This window comes from Dendronephthya gigantea, unplaced genomic scaffold (assembly GCF_004324835.1).
Source record: "Dendronephthya gigantea isolate DGI-Jeju-01 unplaced genomic scaffold, DenGig_1.0 000136F, whole genome shotgun sequence".
NCBI classification, from domain to species: Eukaryota; Metazoa; Cnidaria; class Anthozoa; order Malacalcyonacea; family Nephtheidae; genus Dendronephthya; species Dendronephthya gigantea.
In genome coordinates, this window is record NW_021163146.1 from 21,329 (window position 1) to 37,836 (window position 16,508).

Genomic DNA, 16,508 nt, shown 5'->3' on the forward strand with positions numbered 1-16,508 from the left:
TCAGGCACGACAAGGCATGGTCCACGGTGAAAGATTTTCCACAAGCGCAGAAGGATGGAAGGCGCTTCAATGGCCACCGATAACGCATATAGATTGCGTCAAAGAACTCTGGTTTCGTGAAGACATACCCTTCATTAGCAAGTGGCAGTGCTGTCAACCAAGCTGAGGATCCCTTCAACTGGGCTAGATCATTTGCTCGAATTTGCTCTTCACTCATACTTGATCTCAAGTTCTGCAAGACCAGCTTGTTTTGGGCATGTCGATGATTAATTATCTCACGGCGCAAATCGTAGATGGATGCTCCATTTTCATTTGCTGGAGCGTCATCATTCTGATGGACGATCTTGCTTGAGAGATTTTGACAGATGGTCTTTGAGTTCTCATTTTCTTCATCGCACAGGTCGGAGAAGATAGGTATTCCAAGACCCCCCATTCTCGTCGGCAGTGACAGTAACTTCCTCTCATGGATGGAAACACTACGGTTGTCTAGGAGCGCTGGCAGGAGCTTCAGGCTGATGGAATCATCTACCACTCGCATCGCAGTCTTGATACCTGGAACAGTGCGTATATGGTAAGTATAAATCTGTGCCGAAACCCTGATACAAATGCAGCATATGCAGCTTGGGGCTCAAATTTAGCAATTTCACTTAAAATGTAGATTTGCTGACACCATTTACTAACTAAAGACGAGATGTACTTATCTTTCCCATCTTCAGAGCCAAGATATCCTCCAAGGTACTTATGTCCTTCAGTTGTTATACGAACACCAGTTCCTGCGAACATCTCTTTGGCGGTCTGCTCCAGGTGCGGCTTCACAATCAACCAGGATTTGTCAGCACGCGGATAGTAACCAAGACGGGGACCAAATATCAATGTTCTTCCACCAGGAACGCAAATGAGCAAGTGTACCAGCACCACTAAGGTCATCAGCAAAGGCAACATGTCGAACATCGCTAGCTTCATCAGATTTAATCAACTGCAGCAAGGGTGTAATGGCAACAGCATACAGCGGCATGGCTAATGGATCACCCTGTGTGGTACCTTCTGCAGAAGTAATTTCTTTCCCTCCTTGGAAAAACAATCTTGATGCTGTGACATAACAGTTGAAGGTGTAAATTGCCATGGCAGGACAAATGTACTGAATGTTGTGCAACATGATTCTCCGGTTAATTGAGTTGAATGCGTTTGTGGCATCCACCAATAACACAGCATCCGTTTCATCTTCTGCAAAGATTTCTGACATGGCATGAACTGCCGCCTCACAGCCAGCTGGTTGTCCAGCACAAAGCTGAACATCACCTGCACTTTCCATGATTTGAGGCTTGATTGCAAAGATAATTGACTTCCCGATGATCCTACGAAGCACCTCACCAATTCCGATGGGACGAACACCTGGGTTCTTATCCAGTGGTATTAAGCGACACGCCAAAAACGCCTCCAAACTTGTGGTCTGATCTGGTTCAATATCAACCTTCCGTGTTGCAAGTGTTCTCGCCATTAACGCAATCGCGGATCGCAGATCTCTTCCAGCGTCCCCATAATTGCGAGACACTAAAATATGCCGCCAGCCAAGTGCATCAAGACCAGAAGGACCAGCTGTCCTATTGCTGACACCATGGCATACAAAATGGTATGTCTAGGAGAAAATACATATATACACCATGTATATATGTATATACATGGCATGCATATACACCATGTGTCTGATGGTTGTACGATACATAATCATACAACCATCATGCATATAAACTTAATATAAATCAATCATGCCATGTTGATATATGATCGACATGGCATGCATATACACCATGTGTCTCATGGTTGTACGCTAATTAAACCAATGCTAATTAAAGCGACGCTAATTAAAGCAACTCTAATTAAAGCAACGCTAATTAAAGCAACGCTAATTAAAGCAACTCTAATTGAAGCAACGCTAATTAAAGCAACGCTAATTAAAGCAACGCTAATTCGAACACCGAATTAAAGCAACGGTAATTCGAACACCGCCTCATTCACTCGCGTTTGGTATGTTTCGCCATTTAATTGTTTTACTTGCTCGCTAGCGACTTGAACTTTTTTCATCCTGCCAATTATTTGAATGGTAAATTCCCTGAGGCCAGTGTAACGGCCGCAGCGCAAGTTCTATGTACATTTGAAAACGATGACGATTTTGCTTACGTCACGACGCGTTGTAAAGTTCGAAGAAACAAAATGCAAAACGCAGAGACAAAATTATATTTTACAGGCAACAAATTAATTGTCTTGACCAAGTAACACTGCTTACTCGAGGATCATTAGAGTTGTCGATTATAGTTGTCGTAAACTAAATAACAATAAGATATTGCCAATTTGCCATTGAGTTACCGCATTAAAAACCAAATATACTTGCTTGTGTTGTACTCATCTTGGAAATGACGAAATACAAGTATAAATATTTCCAATTTCCCATTAAATGTCTACCATTCTCTTGCACAACCCCCCGCTTTAAGAATAATCTGATCCCCGGAAATGCAGTATGTTTCCTAGAATGCCGAACAGACAAAAAATTTTTGCAAGTCGAGATTTCAGTTGACTTTACACTACTCGGCCAAAGAGACTGCGCACGAGTAAATGTGAAAAACTTCATGTTGCGTCAGCAAGCAGCAGTAAGTGGATTGTTTTATTCTTTCGTAATGCACGAGTTTAGTTTTTTCATACCATTGATATATTTCTGCATTTCATCTATGCAAGACACGTTTTCGAATGTCCCAGCTGCTTCCATATAAAATATAAATTGAAGTAATATGCGAGTTAAACTGTTTATATCCTTATTTAAATGAATGAATTAACTTATATGTTTTAGTTAAATGCTATGTAATCATGCTCACTGATTTGTTCCATAATTTTTAATAATAATTCCATTCAAGTTTGCCTTATGTGGCATATTTATCTTCATGTGAGGAAATTTCAGTAAGTTTTTTCCTTTGCAAGTTTAACCATTACATGAAACTTTTCAAATATAGTCAATACAGCCTTTTGGGTGTTGGGGTAGAAATGAAATTCAAATATAGTTTCTAGGTGATGAAATATCCTATGCTATCAACAGTGGCGGCGCCAGGTCTGAAAATTTGGGGGGGGCATTTGAGGGGCAAATTAATATTTTGGGGGGGCAAAATCCTTCAAACAGAAATCCATCAACCGGTGTGTAATAGATTACGATGTGTCAACAATTGACAGTCACGCTCATTTTATCCTGTAGCTATTTTCTATTTCAATTTATTACTATTAAATATTATCTTTTACGGCAATAATTTCCGCAGACATTTGAGAAAGGGGGGCAAAATGGGGGGGCAGAAAAAAATATGGGGGGCATTTGCCCCCCTTGCCTCCCCTTGGCGCCGCCACTGGCTATCAACATAATGCTACTCAAGTTCTGCATTTCAAAAGTGTCTATGAAAGGGGCACTTTACACATCCATTGTCTGGATAAAACATTAATGAACATAGAATATAAGATAAAGTGAAAGTGATACCTGATGAAAGCAAAGTGTTTGTCCAGAAATTGCAGATTGTATGCTTAAAATTTATGAAGTTTTTTTCAAATTAAGTTACTATACATATTCTCAACAATATTGAATGTGATAATACATCCCATTATCAATGCGTTTGGCTACCATAACATTCAATTTTTCCAAATGTAATTAGTTCAATCTTAGGCATAATAATTATGACCTCTTTAAATCTTTATTTACATATTTGCTTTATCTCAGTTTTTATGATTGCTATTTATTTTAAATCCAGTAATAAATTATTATTCATATTTGTACCATGGCAACTAAGACTTATGATTATGACAAGTGTGAATACTTTACAATGTGCTACTCGTTCTTCGTTTTTAGTTAAATTTTGTTCACTGATCTTTCCTAATGCATTTTGTCTTCATTAATGTCACAGTAAGCCTGCAAGAACATTTCGGAAGTTCCTTAAAAAATTTTAAAAACAACTTATCTTCAATGAAATTCATTTAGACATTTTGGAATTAAACATGCAGAAGTGAAGATCTTTGCTTAAGATTTCCAGCAGCAATTTTTCCTTCTGATAAGAACTCCTAGTGCTAAATATTATGGAGATGGACGTTGTAAAACTAGGCGATCGTTCGACTTTAGTAATTAAAATTGCTAAACTATACGTTAACAAAGAAGGTATACACAAACTAAAACAATTGTAAAAATCAACTTAGCTACATAACAGTCCCGCTTGTCGAGGCGACGCGCAGACCACGATATCCATGCACTATTGGTGCGACTACGAAATACTTATAAACGAGCACCTTTTTTTAGTACTTTACGACATGAATTTTCAAAAGTGCGAGTGTGCTTGACGAATGCACAGAACCAACAGAGTGAAAAATGTAATTTTCGCAAAGTTTGTTTAATTGTAGTGCGAACGCTGGCGAAAAGAGTTCTGTTGCCACAAGAACGATCTGGATCAACATCGCGAAATCGATCTTACAGCAAGCTAAGTGTAAAGAGTCACTATATCAATATTTCGAAGACCAAGACGAGTCATTTCGATTAATGATATTGTTAAGTAGGTTTTTATTTCTATATACGCGAGGTAGGAGATCTTTACTATGAAGCTATTAACTAATGATCTTAATATATGTTTGCATCTGGATGCTCTTTTTCTCTTCTTTTGGATATTCGTCGTTTTATTCGTGTCTTCTTTGTATGTTCTGTATTGTAGAGCTTCTTAACGTTTCACATGCATGTTTTTTACTCCGTTAGTCCACCGAGCTTCTTGATTCACTGACGATTCTGGTCTACTCCGTTGGTCCAATACGTTGCTCCACTGAAGGTTCGGGTGTTGTGCACGCTCTTTTACGGTAAAGGTTGAGGGAAACTTGCTCACGTCATCAACCAGAGTGGGCTGATCCTTTTCCAGCCAATCAGCGTTGTGAGTGTGAAGTGTGAGTTAGCGTTAGAAGCTCGCTCCAGCTCTCATATCTTGTTTATTTAAGGCGTTGACGCACTATAGTCGCGTTGATCTTTATCTCAATCTATCAATACCTAAAAATGTTCACAACTTAAAATATTTATCATCAACCACTATTAAAATTTTCAAACATTGCTTCTGTGAACCTTATTTTACAACTTAACCACTTACTCTACTACTTTAATCGAATTAAGCTTTCTCTGACGTATTTCTTAAAATGCTCGACGGCGCGGAATATAAAACACAATTGATTGACATAAGAGCTTTGCAGCTGCCTAAAGCATGCATATTTTTAAATGTGACAGTTAAACTTGGCAATGACATACGACTGTTGATCAACCTGCGCACGTTCTGACAGGGTGATTGATGTTTTCGCCTTACTATTTGTTCCATCCCATGAAATGTCATGCATGAAAGGAAAAGTAATTAAGGATTGCGAATAGCCAAAAATTATTTTACTCATAATTATGTATTTTGTGGCAAAAATTAATTAATTATCCACGTCATTGCTAAATTATATTTCCCATTTTACAACAATTTTTATGCACGTTTGAACATAATAAAGCCTTGCGTTACAATATTCGAATGGCTGAACAAACAAAAGCTTTTTAGTTTAGACTAGTAGCAGGTTGAATTTCAATCCGAGGGTAATTTAAATATAGAGTCATCAGAACACGTATGTTTCTAAACAATTTATTTATTGCCTAGGTCAATGATTGAGTATTGGACTGACCCTTAAAAACTATAAATTAATATATCTACCCAATATATGTTACATCTATTTTGTATGAACTTATACATTATCCCTGACTTCCCCTCGTGAAAATTGTAGCTACGGTAATATGCAAGAACACTTGTTTAAATACAATACATGCAAATATAAAGATATATAACAGAACAGGTAGCTCCATTGGGGGTAATTTTTTACTGTTATTCTGCAAACTCGAATCGTATATGTGCTGATAGCCCACGAATAGTCGTATAGGGCGAGAGTGAGCAAAATAACTGTTTTATTATATACACAATTATCGTTCTAGTTTCGGCCCTGCTACTACTAATCCTAAGTTTAAAACCACGCAGTCTCTCGTAATTTGAGTTTTATGTGTAGACTGGTTCAACGAGCTTCTAAATATGACCCTTAAAAAATCCGTATGAAGTCATTAGCGTTCATTCGGAGTTCAAGACAGACACATACGAGTTATAATTAACTTTGTAGGCGGATAATAATTGGTAAATTGTCCTTACTGTTCACATTGTATCACAATTTATTTGAGTTGTGTAGTTCTGCATTTCGCGCCTCTTTCTGTAATAGCGAAATACCGCTATGAAAATTACGACAGTTATCAGTAACCCAACTACGACGATAACAGGGATAAGCCAGGCTTTGTTTGACTTCTCGCTTTGTTTCGTGTGGTTTCGCTGTTTGCCACTTTGGCCCTTGTCATTTTTCACCTTGAAACTTTTCTTGTTGTTTTGTTCATTGACATTGTAATTTTGCTCCTTGTCGTTTTGCTTCGCGCCGTTTGGTTTCTGGCATCGCTTAGCACATATTCCAGCTGCATTACAACATTCGTCGGCGGGTCCACAATCATCAATTGAGCTACACTTCTCGCCAACACAGGTTTCCCTACAACGATCTTGCCAAAACCAAACAGTTCTTTTCTTGCAGCAGTAATTCCCGACATTGCATTCAGAGTTCGATTTACATTGAGCGAGACAGCTTGCTGTGTCAACACACTTTCCTGATCGACAACACTCCCCGCTTCCTGCACAGTCGTCGTTGGATATGCAAGATTGGCCAACGCAATTCGCAGCACAGAATGTTTTACTCGAAATGTGGGTTTTCCTACAGCACACACGATTGTAATCACAATCCGAGTTAATCTTGCAGCCGAAGCAGCCATCGTGTACACATTTATTAAAGCGGCAACATAACGATGAATCGCCACAGTCGCCGTTCGTCGCGCAGTACTTGTTTAAACAAGATGTAATTTGGCAAGTTCGTTTCGTTCTGTCGAAGCTCTTTGGATAATTACCACAGCAATGCTTGTAAATATAGTTGTTAGCACAGTTTGCATCGGTCTGGCACGTCTGGGCAGCTTCAGCCAGAGGTACTTCGATCCTAACTGAAACCCAAAAGGCAATGAAAATAATATGACGACTGGCCATCTCGAGATCAGGAAGGAGGAACAACAAACATCACCACTTAAAACAAAGCAGGGTGAACTGCTGTCACGTGAGAAATTCCGACAAATGAAATAACGCTATTTTGGCGACGCTTGCATACATTGGCTATGCATGAGGGAATTGCTATTCATTATTATTAGCTTGTGTTTGAAACGAAAAGCAAAGTATTATATAAAGCCTTGTAATTCACGAGTATTAACGTGATGTGCCGACACTTTGGTGGGGAGGGAATTGTACACCAGTCTATTGGTTCTTTGCTATGGAGCTATATCTGTTACAGAAAAACTTAGTTGCCCGATTTTGTGAATGTACAAAGACACAGCGTTCGGTTTAATTGCACTGCCCGTTTTTACTTTCTAAATTTCATGGACGTAAATATCCTTACAAGTACTGCTATTTCTTTGTTTTTGTTCAATCGCTGATTCAGTTTGTTTGCAATCGGGAATGATATTCTGTTTGTCGTCTTTAAGGCGGATTTCCACTTACAGCGAAATTGTTTGCTAGCGAAATATTTGCATATTTTCTTTTGAATTGAGAACAGTCAAGTCGCACTAATTTACTTATGCTGTTAAAATTCAAAAGAAATTATGCAAATATTTCGCTAGCGAACGATTTCGCTGAAAGTGGAATTCCGCCTTTATGCGACAGTTTAACACTTTATTCAAACTGATTGCTTAAAAATCCTCAAATCGCACTATTTTTGAACATTAATCACATCACTAATTTTACAAGGCAATAAGATTGAAGCCCTGCACTACAAGTCCACAATAACCAATCAGATGTAATATTTCAGTGTAACTATCTAATCAAATAACAAGGGAAAATGGCACAAAATTTTACTATTTTGAGTTTTTAAATGCCCTGCAAAATTTCTTGACAAAAATAGATGAAAATTACTCACATTTTACACCGTTTACGGTTCCTTCAGGCAATAAATCGTATTGAATTTGTTTAATTTTTTGTGTGATTTCAAAATAAATATAATAAAGTGGTAATTGCACTTCGTATCGTACAAATGTTAATTTCTAACCTTACAAAACATGTTTTTCTGTGAACGGACTGAACACACAAAACGGGGATGATAACTACGTACTGCTCATTGAATCGGCTCGGTTCCATAGAATTAATAATAGTAATTGCACTGAATGGAGTGCAATTTGGTGTGAAATCTAACTTGTGATTACAGATCGCACTCCCCCTTCGCGGTCGTGCGATTTTGCAATCACCAGTTTGATTTCACACCAAATTTCACTCCACCCAGTGCAATTACGACTATTAATTTTATTGTTTACCGAACCGAGCGGATTAAATGAGCAGTAGTTATCATCCCCGTGTTGTGTGTTCAGTCCGTTGCCACAGAAAAACATGTTTTGTAAGGTTAGAAATTAGCATTTGGTCAATAAATTGGTCGAACTAGTTTGAGTCTACCGAGTTAATTCGTAAAAATAAAAAAGATAGGTTGTGAACTGACCACGTGCACTCTGTTTTGAAGTATATGTATATTGCTCATTAAATCAGATCCGAGGCAGTCAATTGGGGCATTGGCAGTGTTTTCGAATTCAGCCTTAAATTCACCAAACATTTCTATATATTAATGACGAAATAATAATGAATAACATAAAGTTGAAACACGAGCCTGTCTGTGTTAGTGATTTTGAAGTTTTTGCAAAAGATTATTTACCAAAGGGCATATTCGATTATTACACTTCCGCGAGTGTAGTGTAAACGGGGCTTATATATAGCATACTAATATCGTAGTATGAATATTTGATCATCCGTCTATCGTCAACACTTCTAAAACTGATCAATGGTCTTGGAGAATGCTTTAAGGCCCTTCTCTGTACACTTGCTTTTTTTGCTGCGATTTGGGGCGTTTTTCATTTGTGGGAAATTCCAGAAATTTTGACAAAAATCAGATGGAACATGGTTATTTTTGGACAATAATTTCGAAATGTTTTCATTATGACACTGGACATTCCGGAAACGCAATCTGGATTTTCTGCTAAAATGGAAAGTGCTCTTTAAGTGTCATTTTCCTCTTTTGATAGATATGAATGAGTAATTAGTTACGAATGCTCTGATGTGTAGGAACTGCTTGTTATTTTAATATCAGTAATTTCTGATTTACATCTATTAAAAGAAGAAAATGGCACATAATATCGCAGTAAAAATTGTGTCACGGGCAATTACAGAGCTGCACACAGAGGTTGTTGTACACAAGTTGTGACACTTCGTATTATAGGCAAAACAGAAAGAAGCTTGGCTTATGGTACCCGTTTATCGGAACACGCAGATCCACAAAAAAGTTCGATTGCTAAACAGTTGTCGGAATGTGTACACGCCAATTATATGCTTAAGTTACACCACCTCTTTGACAACCTTTGTGAACAGTAGCGTGGCCAGCCTGACGATTTTGTCCCGCTGTGTAAATTCGAGTTTGTAATTCGACATTATAATTCGACATTATGATTATTCACTTTTTTCAAATTTCATTGTTTTCACAGTCAATGAACGCCAAAATATTAGCATAGCGGGACAAATCGTCAGGCTGGCTACGCCACTGGACATGAAACCAAATTTAACCAATGACAATGATACCGCAAAGAAACCTGATAAAATGCTCTCTCTTCTTATATATATATTTGGTCTTTGGTCTTTTGGTTTTAAGCATTTAGCATGAACCACGGAGCGTTCAGCCAGGCTGCATCGTTCACGCTCTCGCGTATTTTAAGAAATGCCATAGATCCAGACAAAATTGATGATTTATGGAGTAGGTGCAACATTTGACCACCTTTTAGAACGGCAATTTTTGTAAATTTTTGGTAGCTTCTCTCATGATGAAGCAAACAAAATAGCTTGTCAAATGTATTTGGAAATTACCATGCTATTATTTTGATATTCGATTTCTAGTTACTGAGGGCCTTCGTCAGGAGAGTTCGTATGAAAATAAACAGGGGAGAATACATGTTTTGTATGGGGGGAAAATAAGTGATAAAAATGGGCCAATAGAAAACAAAAAGTAAAAAAAAATTGGAATACATTACATTGCTAAAGAGACGCCTGATTGTGGGCTAAGAATAGCCTGCAATGAGGGAAGCCTGATCAGCAACGAAAACGTATTACAACCAGCTCTTATGCACATTTATAGACGAGAGTTCCATTGGAATGTTGTATAGCCTGCATAAGAGTGTGGGAAAATCTCTAAGCCTGACGCTGCTCGCCCTTACTCAAGGTGTCCCCAGTGTTAATTGTATGTTTCTAAGCGAAGGAAACGGAAATATAACCGGAACATCAACGTAAGTGTTTTTATGGATGAGCCAGTTTTCTATAATTATCAAATTTAAAACTATCAAAAGTATAATGCCTGGACTTATAAGGCGTTCATTGCCTTATTTTCTACCTCTTCAACAGGGCTTCTCAATCATTTGTTGTTAAAATGGAAAAAAAATGCGCGAGAGTATGTCCAAACCTGCAGGAGTGGTGATAATTCACGATCCTGATGAAATCACCAAGTCTTTCTGCGAGTTTCTACTTCAGGCGCAGGGGCGGCTAATGGCCAGGTCCAACAAGGAGGGAATGAGCGTAACAAGAGGAACAGCACTTGTTTCATCCAACTCTCCTGAATTGGCAGGGTAATCTCATATTTCGTAATTTTTCTCAAGTTGTAATTCAAAACTTTTTAAAGTAATCCAGTTAGAGGTAAACAGATATATTATATAAGTAAATAGTTTCGCAGAACCCATGCATGGAAGAGTCATAAGGCTAAACTATGTCAAGTCAGAGGATGAGGACCAAAAACAGCTAAGGAAATTCCACAATGTCATGGAGATTAAGGTAAGCATATGGGTTAAGGTGACTCTCTACAGTTAGAGTACAGTTCAACTACGTAAGTCATCCCCGTGATCCACGAGTGGAATTATTTCTTGTGTCACGTCAGCAGTTTGCAAATTTGCCTTTGAACTGTTAGACCTGTTTTTCTCGCGTTTCCTTCTTCTCTTTTGAATTTGAAACTTTGAACATTTACTCAGCATAGCAAGGAATAAATCTCATTGAACTTTCACGAAATTCTGCATTATGGTACGCGCGGTAAGCTTTCCTTTATGAATATCTCGAAATCGTTATGCCTCCAAAATAGATATGAGAAAATTTCACTGATTGTCTGTGTACGTGAACAAATATGTATATTGTCGCTTAATTTCAAAATTTGGCAATAAAATGCAATTGAATATGGTTGCCATATCAACACTAACAGTTTTCCTAATTGTGTATATATTATACCCAGGTAAGGCCAGGTTGATCCGACTGTTCTTCCTTAAGCGTATTCAGTATAAATTGGGTTGACATTTAGGGTTATGAACTTATGAAAAAATATCTTTGATGAAATTTGTTTAGTTTCCTGAAATCTGTTATGCCTTAATTCCTACAGAAATGATTAAATATAAATTAAATTCACGCGTCTGTGTATTTATAAGGGCTTTCCGCTCGCTTGCGCAATTCGTTATTTTAATTTCTGGGTTATGGTGACATCACAACATCCATATCACAATATGTACAAATATATATTTTATTAATGGCGTGCATGGCAGACAACCGCCAGGCCCCGAACAGATAAGCATTCCATCTGTGGCATTCATACAACGCCGGCCATACACGTATAGTTACAAATAGTTATCTCTTATCACTCCTCACACATAGACCAGTTAACGAGAGACCAGTCAACGAGAGGAAAAACAACAAGATAAAAAGATTTAAAAAGTACATTATCGTCTTTTCAAAAAAAGCAAACAAGTATATTTATTTCGACTTTTTATTTGGTTGTATACTTACTGGTGCAGTGTACGTATTTAGGCTAACATAAAGTCTTTAACATTTTAATTGCAAAATCAAAATGGCGGACGTCGCTTGTCCCTCTAAAGGCGGTTTTCCACTAGCGATATATTTCGCGCGCATTCTACTTTTGTTTCCGAGTTCTCAACTGCAATCATCTGGAACAAATTGCCCAAATGCAAAAGAGTAAAGTCGCTTCGCTCGAAAAATAACGCTGGTGGAAAACCAGCTTTAAGTCAGGGCCTCGGCTTCGCCTCGTGAAATATCGACCGGTCTCAGGTTCCCCAAACATAATTTTTCCTTCGGTCGACGTTGAATAAGTGTTACTTTAATTACTCATGCGAGGGCGAATACAATTCAAGATTAGCCTAGCGATGCCGGGTGAGTCGGATTTCGCATATTTACGAGCAAAACGCATGCATATCAGCATGATAAAACCGAAAAAATATTTGGAGTGCCTCGTCGAGATCCTTTAGCATTCGTGCCTAGGTTTCGGCACGTATTTTTCGTGGATTGCAGATTTTTGATGTACACCGTCAATAACACAAATTTTAATCGTAGCTACGTCACGATATTAAGGAAAATGAACATAATGAAGTGGAAGCTTCAACAACATTAAAACGGTGTACTTTAATATCCCAATTGCTAATAGTTTGAAAAGCTCTAAATTTCCATTTTTAATGCAACCGTTTGTCAAAATACAGCCTTGCTTGACTTCCTGACTTTTATCCATTATTTTATAGTTTTGGCTTTCTGGCCTTTCTTAGATTCTCTAGGGATACTTAGTTTGTTTGCATAATAACATTCTGCCATTTTGTTTTGTCATGTAATAATTAATCTCATTATCGCAACCTCGTGAACCATTTTGTGTGAAACTGGATGCGCCTGATGATGTACAAAAAGTAAATGCGACCATTTCAATTCACCAAGTTCAACAACAAGAGAAAACAATGTTGTGATTTTGACGAATATGCTATGTTCAAGTCCAGATAAGATTTATTTTTCCACGAATCTCGTCTTTCATAATTAATTTCGATTATAGTTGTTTTATCTCCGCAGAAAAGTTCTGCATCTCGACTGTGTCAATGTTCATCAACGAAAGGATCCCTCAACGCCTCTTGAGCATAAGGTCTCTCATGAATTTTGTGATTGATCAGCCTCGACACAAAATTTTGAGCTTTGCGATCACCAAGTTTCTTCAAATTAACAGAGTTCCCTTTTGATATATTTCTCATTCGATCAAACCTGGAACCAAAAGGGTGTTCACCTTTAGTTAAGACGTAGAAAGCAATCATACCTGCTACCTGGACATCTGATTTCCTTTTATAACGACTTTTCTCATCTTTCTCAATGGCTTGAGCTACTTCCGATGGCATCCATCCAGGAGTACCTTTGGCGAATGTTACAACTGTTGTTTCATCGTCATTCAAAATACGGCTTATTCCAAAGTCTGCCAATTTCATGTGACCTTCGATATCAACCAGGACGTTTGAAGGTTTTAAATCTCTGTGCAATATTCCTTCACCATGAAGAAATTCAAGTCCTGATAGAATTTCTCTAGTCATTCGTGGACCATGCTCTTGTAGATGTTCAATACTGCATGCATGAACAAGTTCTCTCAAGTTTTCCTCGCAAAGATCAACAATAAGATACATGAACTCATTGCCAGAGTGAAAATAACGATAGCTCACTATAAATGGACAGTTTTTCGTTTCAATAAGACTCATAATTTCCTTTTCGTTTTCAACTGTTTTATCCTCACTTTGTGTTGTGTTTTCTTGTCTTGATCTAAATCTTAGATTCATTCGGATTGCAAAGTATATCTTTACTATAAGTTCTGATATTACAAAGAGAAGCTAGGCTATTTATAATACATACAAACCCGGAAGTAACTAGCCGGATGCGAGATATACAACATCCTCCTTTCTTAAAAGATATATATATATATATATTTTTTTTTTCTTTTCCTAAATTTTAAAAAACTTATGATCTAAAATACTTATGCTGAAATTGTCTTTATCAATTGTTCTACTTTATCTAATTTATTTTAATTCTATTTAATGATATTATCTACTTGTATATTATTCTGTCCGGCTTCTTTACTATGCGACCTGTCTCACATCACCCTGGTTGCCTCCACAGGCTGCACGATTTATCAGTTCAGGTGTCTTCTGTATATCAGGCTTGATTAACTGTCTATTCCTCCGTAACTGAACTCCGGATCCATCCTCTGTAATATAAGAACGAGGAGTTGGTCCAAAACCAACTACTCTCGCTGGACTCCACGTTTTGTTAACAGGGTCTTGAACTTGTACCGCTTGATTTTGAAAGAGATTTGGCTTCTCCTTCGAATCCCTGTTATATAGATTTACTTGTTTCTTTTGTTGTTAATAACAAGTCTCTGGTTTCGTACCGATCGCTTGGTGGATGAATCTTTACTGGTAATGTTGACTTGAACATTCTTCCATTTAGTAGCTCTGCTGGAGATTTGAGTGTTGTACTTAACGGGGTAGAACGCAACGACAGTAATGCAAGACTAGGATCAGCTCCTGATTCCTTGCATTTCAACAGGATCTTCTTCACAGTTTGGACCTGTCTCTCAATGAAACCATGCCCCTTTGGGTAATGAGGTGACGAAGTGACTACTTTAAAACCATATCTCTTCGCTAGGTCTTGAAATTGGGCAGAAGTGAATTGAGATCCATTATCACAAATGAGCGTTTCTGGTATGCCTTGCTCAGAAAATATCGATCTAACCACATTAACTACAGTGGTTGCTGTTAAATTATTTAATTTCTTCACAAATGGAAATTTCGAGTAATAGTCAGCAATAACAATGTACCAGAAATTATTTACCTTAAACAGGTCTGCGCTCACAGTATGCCATGGTCTTGGCGGTACTTCGCTTGGAATCATGGGTTCCTTTTGCTGTGAATTCTGGAATTTCTTGCAGGCACAACAGGACACCACCATACTCTCAATCTCTTTATATATACCGGGCCAATAAACGCAGGATTTTGAACGGAGTTTGCACTTCTCCATCCCTTGATGACCACTATGGATTTCTCGCATTATCTTCTGCCGGAGTGATTCTGGAACAATTATTCTACTGCCTAAGAATAGAAGTCCTTCTTGGATAGAAATGTCATCTCGGTTATTCCAGTAAGGCTTTACTGCTTGCTGTATTTTCTTTATGCTATCAGGCCACCCTTGTATAACTTGCTCGCTGAGTATTTGAAGAGTTCCATCTCTAGCAGTTTCTTCTTTTATCTGTTGGAGCTCGACAGGTGGAAATTCTACTAGATGATGAATTTTCACACGCATTCCTGGGATTTCGTCTCCCTTCCTTGGTGACAGTCTCGATAGGGTATCTGCCTGGCTTGTATTTGATGATACAACCGTATGGTTGCAATCGTAGAAGCATTCTTTGAAGTCGAGGAGGTGCCATGTCGAGATTTTTCTTCTGGATCTGTTCCAAAGGACGATGATCACTTTCCACAACGAATTGCCTCCCATATAAGTAAGTGTGGAATTTCTCACATCCATATATCACTGCCAATAACTCACGCTCGATGTTGGCGTACCTACTCTCAGCAGGGGTTAAGGCTTTCGATGCAAACGCAATGGGCTTGTTCTCTTGTAATAGAACGGCTCCCAAGCCTTTACTTGATGCGTCTACTTGTAGCACAACTGACTTGCTTCTATCGTAGTAGGAAAGTGTAGTTTCTGTGCTTATTTGACACTTGAGTATGTTAAAAGCTCTTGTATGTGACGGAGACCATTGGTAATCAACGTTATCCCGGATTAACTCTCTCAAAGGTGCCGTGTGACTCGCCAAGTTGGGCATAAATGGCGCTAAATAGTTGACCATTCCAAGGAACGTGTGAAGTTCTTTCTTATCTTTGGGTGGTTCCATGTTCTGTATGGCTATGACCTTCTCTGGATCAGGTTTGACTCCATTCGCGGTATATACCATACCAAAAAAACTGCATTCAGCGGTCTTGATGATGCATTTCTCTCGGTTGAGTTTGATGCCAGCCATTCTTGTACGTTCCATTGCATCATGAAGATATAGATCGTGATTTGACTCATCTTGGCCATGGACTGTGATGTCGTCCGCAATCCCAGCAGCACCAAGACAGTTCCGATAGACTTCATCAATCTTGAATTGGAAGACATCCTGGCTCATTCGAAGACCAAACGGCATTCTTAGGAATCTATATCGACCATTTGGTGTATTAAATGTGGTTAGATATGATGATTCATCATCTAACTTAACATTCCAGTATCCATTACGAGCGTCTAATTTGCTGAATATCTTAGCTCCAGCTAACTTTGGGGTGATTTCCTCTAAGGTGGGTGTTGGATAGTGGTCCCGCATAATTGCTTCGTTCAGGTCTTTGGGATCCAAACATATCCGAAGCCTTCCATTAGGCTTCTCCCTTATAACTATAGAATTTACCCACTCGGTTGGTTTTGTTACCTTTTCTATTACACCGCTCTTTTCCATCTCGTCAAGTT